Raw genomic sequence first — 19,750 nt, forward strand, 5'->3', positions numbered from 1 at the left:
GGCACTGTTGTAGCAGAGGATTGCGAAGGTGATGCCCATCGCAAAAGGACATCTCGTCCAGGCACAAGAAGCTCAGGTCAGGGTCTACAACTAGTCAGCCAGAGTAAGGCAGTTCAATCCAGGGGACCAAGTCCTTGTGCAAATTCCTACTGTGGATGGCAAGTTCTTGACCAAATGGCAAGGGCCGTATGAGGTGGTGGAGAAGCTTGGTGATGTAAACTATAGGATCCATCAACCAGGAATACTGATAACATATCAGATCTAAATTTGCAAAAATTTCAACATTTCTGTGTTTTTTTTCAGTAAAGATAGGGTGCAGAGTGTATATTAATGGCAAAAAATGAACTTTTCTGAATTTCCCAAATGGCTGCAATGAAACAAAGAGTGACAAATTTAAAGGGGTCCGAATACTTTCCATACCCACTGTTAGTACATCTTCTTATCAATTCTTTGGTCTGCTGAATTTTAACCAATTCATTGATTGTTATGGATCCTTTGTTATGTGTATATCTGTATTGTCTGGTGAGATACTGTCTCTTGTCAACCCTCATATGACATATTGCTCATCATATTTAACTCTTACACATTTTTAATATATTTGGTAGGCATATTTCAGCTGCACATATTCATTAGTATATGTTGCTATTTAATGCTATGGCTTTGTAATAAGTATTTGGGCTAATCAATTACCGTAAATTGATGTGTGTTCTGAGGGTTCACAAAGTGAGGATGAATACACTTCCACCACCCCTTTTAGATTTTCTTTCTCCCTATCTATGTGTCACGGTTGCTGCTCACCGCTCTGCTCCTGGTCCTCGGCATGCTGCTTCCGCTCCCCTCGCTCACTCTTCTTTCAGGTCCCGGCGCGTTGTCCTTTCCTCCTCTCGGGCTGTGCCGCCTTCTCCCGTCATCGCTCGTCCTTGCGCTCCTGCTTCCGATGTGCGGCGCGTTCCTCCTCCTTGTCGTGGGATGTCCGCTTCTGCGCAGGCGCGCAGGTTTCGGCGTTAGATGCAGTCTCTCTGTTCCGGATCCCCTGGCACCGGATGTGGTGCTTCTGCAGCCAATCCCTGTGGAGTGCACGGTATATCAGGCCACCTCCCCTGCTAGGAGGTGCCTGAGTGTCTTTAGCGTTTGCTTCAGTCTCTGGCCGTCTAGTCTCCATACTCTGTACCTCCGTACTGGTTCTGCACTTCTGTGCTAGTATTTACTGAGTTTGTCTTCTCTCTTCCTTGTATAGTTCCGTCTCCGTCTCTGGTGTCCTTCAGCCCGTTCCTGCCTTCTCTCTCCCGTATCTTCAGCCTCTGGATTCTCCGTCCTCGATTCCTGGTTCTCTGTTTGGTCCTCTTCTCAGCTTTTCCTCTACTTGAGCCGTCCCTTCTGGTATCCGCTACCGTGGATAGGTAACCTCTGGGCCTGCTCCTAAACAGTCCCTGTATAGGGGTTGGTTAACACTGCGTCTGCTCGCCCACGAGGGGGTCTTCCACGGTCCAGAGGGTCCACTCTCGTACCTGCCTCTGAAACCATAACAGTATGTTTATTAACCATATGGAGATATGTCCTTGATCCTATAGGGTGTTATAATAATAATCATAAGAAGAAGAATCTTTATTTTTATATAGCGCTAACATATTCCGCAGCGCTTTATAGTTTGCACACATTATCATCGCTGTCCCCAATGGGGCTCACAATCTAAATTCCCTATCAATATGTCTTTGCGTTATGTTTACATATGGGTATTTTTTAACTGCAGGAATAAAAATTACATTTTAGGAGTATTTCTTTTCATAGACAAAATAATGCCTTATATTTGGCCCTTTTGTTTCAGTCTTAAGAAGATGCTCACCTTCACAGAAGTTCCTGTTACAATCTTGTATATAACTTACAAGGGCATAAGTCAATGCAATTTAGGTATAGTTTGAGAGAGATAAAATTCATGTTGAAGTCTATCCATACAAACCTTCTATGTCTCTAATTTTAATGACAGCTAGCTCACTTATACATCAGTGATTTCCTTTTTTTCATGTCAAAGAGAGGACACCTAACATGATTAAATAAAAGTGAAATTGTTATGAAGTTTATATAGGGAATGTGACTATTAATGATCTCTTTATAGTAAAGATGACAGGCAATTTCTCCTGTTAGTGCAGCTTTCCTCATAAATTGACCAGCACTCCTGTCTATAGGCTGTTGATCCAAGAACATTTGACCACCAAAAAAGTAGCTTCCCATGTGAGATGTTTCACAATTTCTGGAGTCTAATAGACACGTCTAGTCACAGGCTCTTCCATTAACAACCATTTGGACAAAAGTGCTGTGCAGTTATTGCGGAAGGTAGCACTAACAAGAGACAGTGGCCACCCTCTTTAAGTCTCCATTTTTCTAGTATTCATATGTTTCATTACACTAAAAACAAGAAAAAGAAGCGCACATAGAGTAATACCTTCAGGTGTCGCAATCACGTGGACCCCCACAAAACAGACTCACCTGGTCTGGTTGTGACAGGTCACAACTCCCTTGGATCAGCACGTATGGTCGCAGCAAGCTCCCGGCAGGCAGAACAAATCCACATGGAGAGAAGTAGAACCGGAGAATAGAAGCCGCGCAGACCACAATAAAGGTATCAGAGTTACACACACACTCTGTTTATTAGCCACTGATGAAGTGGCCTGTTGGCCACGAAACGCGTAGGCTAATAAACAGAGTGTGTGTGTAACTCTGATACCTTTATTGTGGTCTGCGCGGCTTCTATTCTCCGGTTCTACTTCTCTCCATGTGGATATGTTTCATTACAAACTTATAATGTATTAGCAAATAGAAATTTCAATTGCCGTGTTAAGCTGTAATATACAAAAAGTGATAGCAGATGTGAAAGATAGTGTTGAGCGATACCGTCCGATACTTGAAAGTATCGGTATCGGATAGTATCAGCCGATACCTGAAAAGTATCGGATATCGCCGATACCGATACCCGATACCAATACAAGTCAATGGGACACCAAGTATCGGAAGGTATCCTAATGGTTCCCAGGGTCTGAAGGAGAGGAAACTCTCCTTCAGGCCCTGGGATCCATATTAATGTGTAAAATAAAGAATTAAAATAAAAAATATTGATATAATTACCTCTCCGGAGGCCCCTGGACATCACCGCTGGTAACCGGCAGCCTTCTTTGTTTAAAATGAGCGCGTTTAGGACCTGAGAATGACGTCGCGGCTTCTGATTGGTCGCGTGCCGCTCATGTGACCGCCACGCGACCAATCAGAAGCCGCGACGTCATTCCTCAGGTCCTAAATTCCTAGAATGAGGAGTTTAGGACCTGAGGAATGATGTCGCGGCTTCTGATTGGTCGCGTGCCGCTCATGTGACCGCCACGCGACCAATCAGAAGCCGCGACGTCATTCCTCAGGTCCTAAATTCCTAGAATGAGGAGTTTAGGACCTGAGGAATGACGTTGCGGCTTCTGATTGGTCGCGTGGCGGTCACATGAGTGGCACGCGACCAATCAGAAGCCGTGACGTCATGGGAGTCCCTAAACGCGCTCATTTTAAGCAAAGAAGGCTGGCGGTTACCAGCGGTGATGTCCAGGGGCCTCCGGAGAGGTAAGTATATCAATATTTTTTATTTTAATTCTTTATTTTACACATTACTATGGATCCGATACAGATACCCGATACCACAAAAGTATCGGAACTCGGTATCGGAATTCCGATACCGCAAGTATCGGCCGATACCCGATACTTGCGGTATCGGAATGCTCAACACTAGTGAAAGAGCAATAATGTAACGGGAAATCAGATTTAACGCAATGTATGTTTCATTATTTACTGCAAGAACTGCAAGTTTTACATTGAAGGAAGTTATACAACTTTAAATATTAGAAGAAGAATAATTAGAGATGGGCGGACACCTAGATGTTTGGGTCTGGCAGGTTCAGCCAAACAATTACAAAAAGTACCCAGAACAGTACCTAGACCCAAACCAGAACTTGGACTCCATTCACTTGAATGGAGGACCGAAAATCCAGTGTTTACCCCACTATCAGATGAATGACAGCACCACAAACACTGCTTCTGATCGGAAGTAAAATCCTCACCACCGGTCAGACAGCTGTTGTGATCAGAGGTATACATTTTTTGGTGTCAACTGATGGGACTACTGCTCCCATCAGCCGAAACCTGCTGCCACTAAAAACAGTGAGTTCCTCCATATTTTTGAAACCCAGCCAGGCAAAACTCACAGCTGATGGCTGCAACCTACAGCTTTCAGCTTCAGCAAGGCTGGTTATCAAAAACAGGGAGGTCCCCATGCCATATTTCTAATTAAATAATTAAATAAATGTATGGGGTCCCTCCATTTTTGACAACCAGCCAAGCTAAAGCAGACAGCTAGGGGCTTGTATTCTAAGGCTGGTAAGAGGCCATGGATATTACGCCCCAGCCTAAAGATAGCTGCCTGCTAGAAAATGCACATGTATTAGATTCTGGCACTTTGCTCATCTCTTCCCACTTGCCCTGTAGCGATAGCAAGTAGGGTTCATATTTGTGGGGTTGATGTCACCTTTGTATTGTCAAGCCCAAGGATCACTAATGGGGAGGCGTCTATAAGACACCTATCCATCACTAATCCTATAGTTGCATGATCAATAAAGACAGCCAGAATAAAGACTTTTATCTGAAATAAAACAAAACACACTTTTACATTCTTTTTAAAAAATATCAAACACAGTAATACTCACCTAACTCCCATTCCATTGATTCCTTCATCTCCTGTAATAAAATAAAAATAAAACACAACAATATCCCTCACCTGTCCATCGTTCTGTCCATGTCATAATTCATGTCTGGGGAATAAACAGTTTTCAACCAGGATGGTGCCAAGATGCAACTGTCCAGGCGGAGAACCACCGGTGAATGAGTTGCTGCAAGCACAGCATCAGTAACTAGCGGTGATTTCATCAAGGTTATTACGAGTCACTTAGGCTGTGCTCCCAGCAGAGCTGAAATCCAGTGACCTCCGTGAAATCCCTGCTAGCACCGTAAGAGAAAGTCTCATAGTGCAGAGGTGAGTTCACTGCAGTTCAAATTCACTGCAGTGAAATTCTCCTAGTGAACTACAGTGTACTCGTCTCTGCCTTTATCATGCTGCTAGCAGGGATATTACCGAGGTCACTGCAGTTCAGACCGCCTGGGAATGCAGCCTCAGTGTCTGGCAGTAACCTTGATGATGTCACCATTAGTCACTGATGCGGCGCTCGCAACTCATTTAACGGCGGTTCTCAGCCTGGAGGGTCACATCTTATCATCGTTCAGGTTGAAAACTATTTACCCTCAAACATGGATTACAGCATGCGACAGAATCATAGACAGGTAAGGGATATTTTTGCTGTTTTTTACTTTTTTTTATTACAGGAGACGAGGGATTCAGTGGAATAAGGTGTTAGGTCAGTGTAATCGTGTTTGTTATTTTTAAATGAAAACAAAAAATTATTTTATTTTATTTCAAATGAAATACTTTATTCTTGCTGTGTCTTTATTTACCATATAACTATAGGATTAGTAATAGATGGGTGTATTATAGATGGCTCTCCTTTAGTAATCCGTGGGCTTGATGTCAACTGATATTACTAAGATGACAACAATGCCACAAATATTTTGTATATCTTCAGTGATTTCTTTGTATCCTCAACACATACAGTTGAAACTTGAAGTTTACATACACTATACAGTATAAAAAGACACATATGCATGTTTTTTTCATTATCTGACATGAAATCAGAATAAACCTTTCCCATTTTAGGTTAATTAGGATTACCATAATTATTAATATTTACCAAATGCCAGAATAATGAGAGAGAGAGAATGTTTTAAGATATTTTTTTTGCAAAGTCAAAAGTTTACACACATTTCATTATTATTTGGCACCATTATTCTTAACTGAATTACTTGGGTGAAACATTTGCAATATCCTTCCACAAGCTTCTTACAATAGATGGTCAGAATGTGGGCCCATTTCTCCTGACAAAACTGGTGTAACTGATTCAGGTTTGTAGGTCGTGTTGCTCGCACCTGTCTTTTCAGCTTTGTCCAAAAATATACAATACGATTGAGATCAGGGCTTTGTGATGGCAACTTCAAAACATTGACTTTGTTTTCCCTATGCCACTTTGTGTCTTTTTATATAGTGTATGTAAACTTCTAGTTTCAACTGTAAATAGCTATTTTTTGTCCCCCTCTGTAAAAATGAGCTCTGACTTCATAACTCTAGGCTGTAAAATCCTAATATGGTCACTGCGGTTAGGGCTGGCGAATGCTCCAAATAATTATAAGGTTGGTATAAGGTGCGTTCGCAGCCCTGGGTCCACCGTGCAGGGATGGAACCTGCTGCTGAGGAATTATGGACTATATGGCGGCATAATGTGGATCCACACACAGGTTAACTTCATCAGGTATGAAGGAAGCGAACCCTGTTGCGTCACAGGGCTATGGTACCACACAAAGAGAGCAAGAAAAGAGTCACTGAACTCTGTCCCAAGGCTCAGTGGAAGAGTTCCTCTAGGCCTAGCAGTGCATGTAGCGTCGCACTGGCGGACGCCACTAAACACCCAAACTTGGGCCAAGAAAGCGCACTATTAGCACACGGCGCTGCACTGGCGGTCACTGCTAAGAGATGCAGTATCGTGTGCTAAATGTGTGGCATAGCACTGTCAGGCGCTAGGTAGCTTCCACCATTCGCGAAGAGTCAACAACACTAGGGATGGTAATGATTCGGAGCTTTCATTCATCGACAGGCAGGCATCCATACATACACGTTTGCAAGTTTACACTAGTGCATGGCCGAGCGGCCATGCAAACCTTTTATAGTGGTAATTCTCAGGGACCTTCCTGATCGTCCAATAGGAGCCGCAACAGGACCTGACCATGTGACCCCCGACCTCCAATGGGAGGTCGTCCCATGGGCATGCTCAGTGTTAGAAAAACAGAACTTAGTCCCTGAAAGGCCTGCTTGCTGCTTATCAGTGCTGGCTACAAAGGCAGAGCCTGGAAAGGCAGCAGTAATCACGTGCACAGTATCAACTTGAGCCAGACGCTGGGACTGATGTCTCCGCTGAGCAGGTTCCACTGCGGCTGGAGGAGAATGGGAGACCGCAGTGGACATGGTTCGAGATTCCCCCTGTGCAGCGGCATAAACTCGACACCTAACCACTGCTTTCTCTGATTTGGTTGTTAACACGTTTCTCAACAATAATTATTTTTCCCGCATCGAAGCATTAAGTTCCTGGGCACTGGCACTTTATGAGATTTCCTGCAATTTTTTAATCTTCCCATTCACTACATTATCTGTGGACCCTTTGCTTTACACCTGTGTTATTCAACTATCCACTTTGTCCTTTAATGTGATTTGTTTTACTTTTTTTTGTATTTAAAAATATTTTTTGAATAAACTTTGATATATTTTCTATCTGGATCAATTTTTGCTCTTTTTCTTCTTTGCGTTTTCAAACTTTTGACTTTGCAGTAAGAAATAAAAATGCCTAAAACATTTCTCTCTCATTATTCTTGCACTTGGCAAATATTAATAAATATGGTAATCCTAATTGACCTAAACAGCAAAGGTTTATTCTGATTTTATGAAGATATTGAGAGTAATTTCCATAAGTGTCTTCTTATATAGTGTACAGTATGTAAACTTCTAGTTCCAACTGTATTATACTGTATATAAATACAATTTAAAGTGACAGTTATAGCAATTGAAGTGAAAGTGCATTTACAAAGTCAGGACTGCTGACGTGAATACGGTATCACAGAAAAAGCAAGTGGATGTATATATACAAACATAATTTAAAATGACAACCAATACGTCTTTTTACTGACCTGATTTATAAGAGAATACATCCCCATACAGGTGACAATCCAGAAGCTGTCAGCTGTACACTGTAGCTGACAACTTGCTGCATCAGCCACGATCAGTGTTGTCACATCCATGTATGTTTAAACCCTTAGATGCTGCTATGAATAATATATAAATGTATAAAAGAGTGTGGTTTCTCCATCTTTATCCCCATTGGCACCCTGAGATCATGATTGTGTGGTCCTGATGTTTGCCATGGTACTTCTTGACCAAATAGCAGCCTTAGAGTCTGCCGGCTACAGTGGCCTGTTCAAAACTCAGCGACAATTAGGTGGTAAAAATACACTTTTTAATTCTGTCATGTCACTTTGCATTATTATTATTACTAGCTATTGAACCCGTTCTACGCCCGGGTGGCTAGCATCTATATTGGTATATGGTCTCCATCCTGGTATGTGCTGCTCCATCCTGCGTCCCCATCCTGACATGTGCTGCACCCATCCTGCACCTGCATTCTGACATGTGCTGCTCCCATCCTGCACCCCCATTCTGACATGTGCTACTCCATCCTGCGTCCCCATCCTGTCATGTGCTGCACCCATCCTGCGCCCCCATCCTGCCATGTGTTGCACCCATCTTGCGCCCCATTCTGTCATGTGTTGCACCCATCCTGCGCCCCCATTCTGTCATGTGCTGCTTCCATCCTGCGCCCCCATTGTGACATGTGCCGCACCCATCCTGCGCCTCCATTCTGACATGTTGTGCACCCATCTTGCGCCCCCATTCTGTCATGTGTTGCACCCATCCTGCGCCCCCATTCTGTCGTGTGCTGCTCCCATCCTGCGCCCCCATTGTGACATGTGCTGCACCCATCCTGCGCCTCCATTCTGACATGTTCTGCACCCATCCTGCGCCTCCATTATGTCATTTGCTGCTCCCATCCTGTCATGTGGTGCTGCCATCCTGTGCCCCCGTTCTGTCATGTGCTGCTCCCATCCTGTGCCCCCGTTCTTTCATGTGCTGCTGCCATCCTGCGCCCCCATTCTGTCATGTGTTGCACCCATCCTGCGCCCCCATTCTGTCGTGTGCTGCTCCCATCCTGCGCCCCCATTGTGACATGTGCTGCACCCATCCTGCGCCTCCATTCTGACATGTTCTGCACCCATCCTGCGCCTCCATTATGTCATTTGCTGCTCCCATCCTGTCATGTGGTGCTCCCATCCTGCGCCCCTGTTCTGTCATGTGCTGCTCCCATCCTGCGCCCGTTCTGTCATGTGCTGCTGCCATCCTGCGCCCCCGTTCTGTCATGTGCTGCTCCCATCCTGCGCCCCCATTCTGTCATGTGCTGCTCCCATCCTGCGCCCCCGTTCTGTCATGTGCTGCTCCCATCCTGCGCCCCCGTTCTGTCATGTGCTGCTCCCATCCTGCGCCCCCGTTCTGTCATGTGCTGCTCCCATCCTGCGCCTGTTCTGTCATGTGCTGCTGCCATCCTGTGCCCCCATTCTGTCATGTGCTGCTCCCATCTTGCGCCCCCATTCTGTCATGTGCTGCTCCCATCCTGCGCCCCTGTTCTGTCATGTGCTGCTCCCATCTTGCGCCCCCATTCTGTCATGTGCTGCTGCCATCCTGCGCCCGTTCTGTCATGTGCTGCTGCCATCCTGCGCCCATTCTGTCATGTGCTGCTCCCATCCTGCGCCCCCGTTCTGTCATGGGCTGCTACCATCCTGCGCCAGTTCTGTCATGTGCTGCTGCCATCCTGCGCCCGTTCTGTCATGTGCTGCTCCCATCCTGTGTCCCCGTTCTGTCATGTGCTGCTCCCATCCTGCGCCCGTTCTGTCATGTGCTGCTTCCATCCTGCGCCCCGTTCTGTCATGTGCTGCTCCCATCCTGCGCCCGTTTTGTCATGTGCTGCTGCCATCGTGCGCCCGTTCTGTCATGTGCTGTTCCCATCCTGCGCCCCCGTTCTGTCATGTGCTGCTCCCATCCTGCGCCCCCGTTCTTTCATGTGCTGCTCCCATCCTGCGCCCCTGTTCTGTCATGTGCTGCTCCCATCCTGTGCCCCTGTTCTGTCATGTGCTGCTCCCATCCTGCGCCCGTTCTGTCATGTGCTGCTGCCATCCTGCGCCCCCGTTCTGTCATGTGCTGCTCCCATCCTGCGCCCCCGTTCTGTCATGTGCTGCTGCCATCCTGCGCCCCCGTTCTGTCATGTGCTGCTCCCATCCTGCGCCCGTTCTGTCATGTGCTGCTGCCATCCTGTGCCCCCGTTCTGTCATGTGCTGCTCCCATCTTGCGCCCCTGTTCTGTCATGTGCTGCTGCCATCCTGCGCCCCCGTTCTGTCATGTGCTGCTATCATCCTGCGCCCGTTCTGTCATGTGCTGCTGCCATCCTGCACCCATTCTGTCATGTGCTGCTCCCATCCTGCACCCATTCTGTCATGTGCTGCTCCCATCCTGCGCCCCCGTTCTGTCATGTGCTGCTACCATCCTGCGCCCGTTCTGTCATGTGCTGCTGCCATCCTGCGCCCGTTCTGTCATGTGCTGCTCCCATCCTGCGCCACCATTGTATTATATGCCCCCCATAAGATGCTCCATTATATATGCCCCGTATGCTGCTGCCATATATATAAAAAAAAAAATACCATACTCAACTATGGTCGCTGGGCGCCGAGTGCTTGGGGCCTGAGCAGGCGGGGACACCGGCGCGCTGTGGGGGTCAGGTGCCGGAGTCACCACTAGCTCAGGCCCCCAGCACTTGCTCTACTCACCTGTCTGTCCCGTTCCACCGCTGCGCGCTTGTGCTTGCGCAGTCTATAAAGGCTTCGGACAGAGTGACGCTCCCAGCGTTATATTATAGATAATATTCACCTGTTGGGCGGTCAGGTCGATAGACATCTCTGGTCTTGGTCATAAGTCGTACGTCATGCACACTGAAAATCACCTGAAGGGTTAATAAACTACACGACAGCAAGTTTTAATATGTTGAGGGATGCGGTTTTTAATATGGTTTACATTTTGGGGTTTTTCCAATATATAGGACCCCTAAAGTAACATCAAACATAGATAGGTCCCTAAAAAAATAATTTTGAAAATTTAGATGAAAAAATTAAAAATTACAGCTACATTTTTAAACCTCCTAAAATGCTAACAAAATAAAATAATAACATTTTACAAATGGTGCTGATGTAAAGCAGAAATGTGGGAAACATTATTTATTAATGTTTTGCTATGGTATTACTATCAGAATTACAATAATAATCATTCAAAGTTTGAAAATTCCAATTTTTTTCATTTTTGTCAAATTTGTGATTATTTTTTTTAAATAAACACAAAACATATCAACCTAAAGTTACCATTATCATAAAGTATAATGTGTCACGAAAAAACAATCTCAAAATCACTGGAATTTGTCAAAGTGTTCCAGAGTTATTATCACATAAATTGACACTGGTCAGATTTTAAAAATTTGGCTCTGTCACTAGGGGGTTAACAGCAATTAAAGTGATGGTGCAATTACAAAGTCAAGACAGCTGACATGAGCAAGGCATCACATATAAAAACTGTTACTGCAGCATATCAATCAATCAATCAATCAATCAATCAGTGATGGGCACAGTCTGGCCATGAATTCACCCTTCCCTACTCCCCTCCAGTCAGTGCCCCCTCCCTACTCCCCAGTCAGTGCCCATATAGCAGTTTAGCAGTCCGTTAAGCAGACTGCGTTACACCACGGCATAATGCTTTGTAACGCAGTCAGTTAACGCTGCAATTAATCCTGTGTGACCAACTGTTTACTATTGATGCTACCTATGCAGCATCAATAGTAAAAAATTCTAATGTTAAAAATAATAAAAAAAATAAAAAATCATTGTATTCTCAGCTTCCGCCGCCTTTCCCGCTCCTCGCGACGCTCCGGTCCCAAGAATGCATTTCAGCAGTGACCTGAGATCACGTAGTGGTCTCGTGAGATGATGACGTAGCGGTCTCGCGAGACCGCTACATCCTCACATGTTATTGCAGTAATGCATTCTTGGGATCGGAGAGTCGTGATGAGCATCGGTAAACGCCTGGCCTGAATCCGGGGACCGACGGAAGGTGAGTATATAACTATTTTTTATTTTAAGTCTTTTTTAACAGGGATATGGTGCCCACATTGCTATATATGACGTGGGTTTTGTTATATACTGCATGGGCTGTGTTATATACTGCGTGGCCTGTGTTATATACTATGTGGGCTGTGTTATATACTACGTGGCCTGTGCTAAATACTGCGTGGGCTGTGTTATATACTGCATGGGCTGTGTTATATACTACGTGGGTTGTGCTGTATACTGCATGGCTGGGCAATATACTATGTGGGCTGTGTTATATATTATGTGGGCTGTGTATATACTATGTGGCCTGTGCTATATAGTATGTGGCTGTGCTATATTCTGCATGGCCTGTGTTATATACTATGCGGGCTGTGTTATATACTGCATAGGCTGTGTTATATACTGCATGGACTGTGTTAAATACTGCGTGGGCTGTCTTATATACTGCGTGGGCTGTGTTTTATACTACGTGGGCTGTGTTATATACTACATGGGCTGTGCTATATACTGTGTGGCTGGGCAATATACTACGTGGGCTGCGTTATATATTACATGGGCTGTGCTATATGCTACGTGTCCTGTGCTATATACTATGTGGCTATGCTCTATACTGCTTGGCTGGGCAATATACTACGTGGGCTGTGTTATATACTACGTGGTCTGTGATATATACTACGTGGTCTGTGATGTATACTGCGTGGGCTGTGCTATATACTGCATGGGCTGTGTCATATACTGCATGGCCTGTGTTATATACTACATCTCTGTCCTATATACTACGTGGGCTGGCCTATATACTACATGGCTGGGCAATGTACTGCATGGGCTGTGTTATATATTACGTGGGCTATTCTATATACTACATGGCCTCTGCTATATACTACGTGGCTATGCTATATACTGCATGGCTGGGCAATATACTAAGTGGGCTGTGTTGTATATTACATGGTCTGTGTTATATACTGCGTGGGCTGTGTTGTATATTACGTGGGCTGTGCTATATACTACGTGCCTGTGCTATATACTACGTGGCTATGCTATATACTGCGTGGCTGGGCAATATACTAAGTGGGCTGTGTTATATACTACGTCGTCTGCGTAATATACTGCATGGGCTGTGTTATATACTGCGTGGGCTATGTTATATACTATGTGGGCTTTGTTATATACTATATCTCTGTGCTTTATACTACATGGGCTGTCCTATATACTACATGGCTGGGCAATATACTGCATGGCTGGGCAGTATACTATGTGGCTGTGCTATATACTACGATGTAGTGTTATATACTACGTGGGCTGTGTTATACACTACGTGGGCTGTGTTATATACTGTGTGGGCTGTACTATATACTACGTGGGCTGTGCTATATTCTACTATACACATTTTAGAATACCCGATGCATTAGAATCGGGCCAACATCTATTATATATATAATAAAATAAACATTTTTATTTGAAATAACAATTTTCTCCTCCAAACTTTGCTTTCGTCAAAGAATGCTCCCATTGCAGCAATTACAGCATTGCATACCTTTGGAATTCTAGCAGTTAATTTACTGAGGTAATCTGGAGAAATTTCACCCCATGCTTCCAGAAGCCCCTCCCACAAGTTGGTTTGGCTTGATGGGCACTTTTTGCATACCATACGGTCAAGCTGCACCCACAACAGCTCAATGGGGTTGAAATCTGGTGACTGAGCTGGCCATTCCATTACAGATAGAATAACAGCTGCCTGCTTCTTCCCTAAATAGTTATTGCATAATTTGGAGGTGTGCTTTGGGTCAATTTCCTGTTGTAGGATGAAATTTTCTCCAATCAAGCGCTGTCCACAGGCTATGGCAAGGCATTGCAAAATTGAGTGATAGCCTTCCTTATTCAAAATCCCTTTTACCATGTACAAATCTTTACCATAACCAAAGCAACCCCAGACCATCACATTACCTCCACCATGGTTGACAGATGGCGTCAGGCACTCTTCCAGCATCTTTTCAGTTGTTCTGCTTCTCACCAATGTTCTTTTGTGTGATCCAAACACCTCAAACTTGGATTCATCTGTCCATAACACTTTTTTCCAATTGTCATCTGTCCAGTGTCTGTGTTCTTTTGCCCATATTAATCTTTTCCTTTTATTAGCCAGTCTCAGATATGGCTTTTTCTTTGCCACTCTGCCCTGAAGGCCAACATCCCAGAGTCGCCGCTTCACTGTAGATGTTGACACTTGCGTTTTGAATGCACTATTTAATGAAGCTGCCAGTTGAGGACCTGTGAGGCGTCGATTTCTCAAACTACCGACTCTAATGTACCATATTTTCTGGTGTATAAGATGACTGGGTGTATAAGACGACCCCCAACTTTTCCATATAAAATATGGAGTTTGGGATATACCCGCCGTATAAGACAGGGGTCATCTTATACTCCCAGTCATCTTATACAGCGTGTGCGGTGCAGATTGTTCCCAGGGTCTGGAGGAGAGAAGATTCTCCTTCAGGCCCAGGGATCCATATTCATGTTAAAAAATATTAAAAATAAAAAAATATGGGATATACTTACCCTCCGACGGCCCGCGGATCTCAGCGGTGCAAGCGGCGGCCTCCGTTCCTAAGGATGCAGTGAGTGAACGACCTTCGATGATGTCACGGTCATACAACCAGTCACGCGAACGCGACGTCATCGAAGGTCCTTCACTCACTGCATCCTTAGGAACGGAGGCCGCCGCTTGCACCGCTGAGAGCCACGTGCCATCGGAGGGTAAGTATATCCCATATTTTTTATTTTTATTCTTTTTTTTACATGAATATGGATCCCAGGGCCTGAAGGAGAGTCTCCTCTCCTTCAGACCCTGGGAACCATACAGGACCGCTCCCTGCACACGCCGTACCCGGCGTTTAAGGAATATGCGCATATTCCTCACTGTAATGAGCGGGACCACGTGACCGCTCACATAGGGCCTGCTGCCGGCGCTGAGGGGACGCACAAACTTTATTTTTAAGGGAAAAGAAAAAAAAAAGATTTTTCATTCCTTCTCTCCAGCGAACGCTGCCTGGGAGAAGGGATGAATATCGGCTTCAGCACCACATGCAGGGGGGACAGCGCTGTCTCTCCTGCGGGCGGTACATGCACACGGAGGAGAGTGCACACTGTTCTCCGTGTGCACGTGTGCGGGACGCTTTGCGGACCGTGCTGCCAGCGAAAAAATGGACATGTCTCCGTGTTTTCAACATGGACACACGGTCTGTGAAAACACGGAGACATGTGCATAGACCCATTCATTTGAATGGGTCTATGTGTGTCAGTGTCTCCGGTATGTGAGAAAACTGTCAGTACACGTACCGCAGACACTGACATGTGAAAGAGGCCTTAAACAGTTCATTTGGTTTATTAATACACAGCATAAATCGAGGTACTTGATAACATGCAGCACCCCGTGAACTGTCCGACAACCACTCGGCTTTACAGTACCCACGGTCCTCGCTGAGCCGTGGTGTGCCTAACACGGATTAGTGTCTGTTAACTATCCGTGACAACTGCATAGGTTCCAAGATACCTCTTATCCTCAGAGGCGTCCTCTCCAGAGGTATACCAGAGGCTTCCTCTTTCTGGCTCAGGCTAGTCAGAACTGCCTGTGCACAAACACACAGGCTCCATCTTGGGTGTTCAGACACACACCCTTCTGTGGGGTATGTAGGTGACTGGACCCACAAATCTCTCCAAGCCACCTGGAAGTCTTCCCAATGTATAGTAAACCCTCAGCAGTAGATCTGCTGAGAAAACATGCTCAGGCTTCCATCACAGGTCCATCCACCTCTGCGATACCTACCGCCCATTAACCACATGACCAGTCACCATACCACAGTGTCAGTGTATATATATATACATATATATATATATATGTATTTATACACTGTGGTATGGTGTGATATATATATATATACAGTGGGGCAAAAAAGTATTTAGTCAGTCAGCAATAGTGCAAGTTCCACCACTTAAAAAGATGAGAGGCGTCTGTAATTTACATCATAGGTAGACCTCAACTATGGGAGACGAACTGAGAAAAAAAAATCCAGAAAATCACATTGTCTGTTTTTTTAACATTTTATTTGCATATTATGGTGGAAAATAAGTATTTGGTCAGAAACAAACAATCAAGATTTCTGGCTCTCACAGACCTGTAACTTCTTCTTTAAGAGTCTCCTCTTTCCTCCACTCATTACCTGTAGTAATGGCACCTGTTTAAACTTGTTATCAGTATAACAAGACACCTGTGCACACCCTCAAACAGTCTGACTCCAAACTCCACTATGGTGAAGACCAAAGAGCTGTCAAAGGACACCAGAAACAAAATTGTAGCCCTGCACCAGGCTGGGAAGACTGAATCTGCAATAGCCAACCAGCTTGGAGTGAAGAAATCAACAGTGGGAGCAATAATTAGAAAATGGAAGACATACAAGACCACTGATAATCTCCCTCGATCTGGGGCTCCACGCAAAATCCCACCCCGTGGGGTCAGAATGATCACAAGAACGGTGAGCAAAAATCCCAGAACCACGCGGGGGGACCTAGTGAATGAACTGCAGAGAGCTGGGACCAATGTAACAAGGCCTACCATAAGTAACACACTACGCCACCATGGACTCAGATCCTGCAGTGCCAGACGTGTCCCACTGCTTAAGCCAGTACATGTCCGGGCCCATCTGAAGTTTGCTAGAGAGCATTTGGATGATCCAGAGGAGTTTTGGGAGAATGTCCTATGGTCTGATGAAACCAAACTGGAACTGTTTGGTAGAAACACAACTTGTTGTGTTTGGAGGAAAAAGAATACTGAGTTGCATCCATCAAACACCATACCTACTGTAAAGCATGGTTGTGGAAACATCATGCTTTGGGGCTGTTTCTCTGGAAAGGGGCCAGGATGACTGATCCGGGTACATGAAAGAATGAATGGGGCCATGTATCGTGAGATTTTGAGTGCAAACCTCCTTCCATCAGCAAGGGCATTGAAGATGAAACGTGGCTGGGTCTTTCAACATGACAATGATCCAAAGCACACCGCCAGGGCAACGAAGGAGTGGCTTCGTAAGAAGCATTTCAAGGTCCTGGAGTGGCCTAGCCAGTCTCCAGATCTCAACCCTATAGAAAACCTTTGGAGGGAGTTGAAAGTCCGTGTTGCCAAGCGAAAAGCCAAAAACATCACTGCTCTAGAGGAGATCTGCATGGAGGAATGGGCCAACATACCAACAACAGTGTGTGGCAACCTTGTGAAGACTTACAGAAAACGTTTGAACTCTGTCATTGCCAACAAAGGATATATTGCAAAGTATTGAGATGAAATTTTGTTTCTGACCAAATACTTATTTTCCACCATAATATGCAAAAAAAATGATAAAAAACAGACAATGTGATTTTCTGGATTTTTTTTTCTCAGTTTGTCTCCCATAGTTGAGGTCTACCTATGATGTAAATTACAGACGCCTCTCATGTTTTTAAGTGGTGGAACTTGCACTATTGCTGACTGACTAAATACTTTTTTGCCCCACTGTATATATATATATATATATATATATATATATATATATATATATATATATATATGGTGTGATATTTATACACTGTGGTATGATATTTACAGCACAGACCAAAAGTTTGGACACACCTTCTCACTTAAAGATTTTTCTGTATTTTCATGACTATGAAAATTGTACATTCACACTGAATGCATCAAAACTATGAATTAACACATGTGGAATTATATACTTAACAAAAAAATGTGAAACAACTGAAATTATGTCTTATATTCTAGGTTCTTCAAAGTAGCCACCTTTTGCTTTGATGACTGCTTTGCACACTCTTGGCATTCTCTTGATGAGCTTCAAGAGGTATTCACCGAGAATGGTTTTCAATTCACAGGTGTGCCCTGTCAGGTTTAATAAGTGGGATTTCTTGCCTTATAAATGGGGTTGGGACCATCAGTTGTGTTGTGCAGAAGTCTGGTGGATACACAGCTGATAGTCCTACTGAATAGACAGTTAGAATTTGTATTATGGCAAGAAAAAAGCAACTAAGTAAAAAAAAAAACGAGTGGCTATCATTACTTTGAAGGTGTCCTACAAAGAAACTGGCTCACATGAGGACCGCACCAGGAAAGGAAGACCAAGAGTTACCTCTGCTTCTGAGGATAAGTTTATCCGAGTCACCAGCCTCAGAAATCACAGGTTAACAGCAGCTCAGATTTTAGACCAGGTTAATGCCACACAGAGTTCTAGCAGCAGACACATCTCTACAACAACTGTTAAGAGGAGACTTTGTGCAGCAGGCCTTCATGGTAAAATAGCTGCTAGGAAACCACTGCTAAGGACAGGCAACAAGCAGAAGAGACTTGTTTGAGCTAAAGAAAAAAAGGAATAGACCAGTGGAAATCTGTGCTTTGGTCTGATGAGTCCAAATTTGAGATCTTTGGTTCCAACCACCATGTCTTTGTGCGACGCAGAAAAGGTGAACGGATGGACTCTACATGACTGATTCTCACCATGAAGCATGGTGGAGGAGGTGTGATGGTGTGGGGGTGCTTTGCTGGTGACACTGTTGGGGATTTATTGAAAATTGAAGGCATACTGAACCAGCATGGCTACCACAGCATCTTGCAGTATCATGCTATTCCATCCGGTTTGTATATAGTTGTACCATCATTTATTTTTCAACAGGACAATGACCCCAAACACACCTTCAGGCTGCGTAAGGGCTATTTTACCAAGAAGGAGAGTGATGGGGTGCTACGCCAGATGACCTGGCCTCCACAATCACCAGACCTGAACCCAATCGAAATGGTTTGGGGTGAGCTGGACCGCAGTGTGAAAGCAAAAGGCCAACAAGTGCTAAGCATCTCTGGGAACTCCTTCAAGATTGTTGGAAGACCATTCCCCGTGACTACCTCTTGAAGCTCATCAAGAGAATGCCAAGAGTGTGCAAAGCAGTCATCAACGCAATAGGTGTCTACTTTGAAGAATCTAGAATATAAGACATATTTCAGTTGTTTCACACTTTTTTGTTAAGTATATAATTCCACATGTGTTCATTCATATAATTCATAGTTTTAATGCCTTCTGTGTGAATTTACAATTTTCAAAGTCATAAAAATACAGAAAAATCTTTAAAAGAGAATGGGTGTCCAAACTTTTGGTCTGTACTGTATATATATATGCTATACTGTATACTGTACTGTACTCTATATATACTATAGTTGTGTGAAAAAGTGTTTGCCTTCTTTCTGATGCCTTAATCTTTTGCATGTTTGTCACACTTAGGTGTTTCAGATCACTAGACAAATTTAAATATTAAACAAAGATAGCACAAAATGCAGTTTTTAATGGAAGGTCTTTATTATTTAGGGGAATATATATATTTTTTTATGTCAATAAAGAATGAGTGTGAAGTATATTGAATGGTATCCCCATACCTATACACATTCAAACAATAACCACAATTTCAAACATACATACCTACAGAATGGAAAAAAAAGTATTTAGTCAGCCAACAATTGTGCAAGTTCTCCCAATTAAAAAGATGAGAGAGGACCGTAATTGACATCATAGGTAGACCACAACTATGAGAGTCAAAATGAGAAAACAAATCCACCTTGTTTGATTTGGCAAGATTTACTTTGAAAATTATGGTGGAAAATAAATATTTGGTCATTAACAAAAGTTCATCTTAATATTTTGTTATACAGTGGGGCAAAAAAGTATTTAGTCAGTCAGCAATAGTGCAAGTTCCACCACTTAAAAAGATGAGAGGCGTCTGTAATTTACATCATAGG

The sequence above is a fragment of the Ranitomeya imitator genome, chromosome 2 (genome assembly GCF_032444005.1).
Source record: "Ranitomeya imitator isolate aRanImi1 chromosome 2, aRanImi1.pri, whole genome shotgun sequence".
In the NCBI taxonomy this organism is placed as follows: Eukaryota; Metazoa; Chordata; class Amphibia; order Anura; family Dendrobatidae; genus Ranitomeya; species Ranitomeya imitator.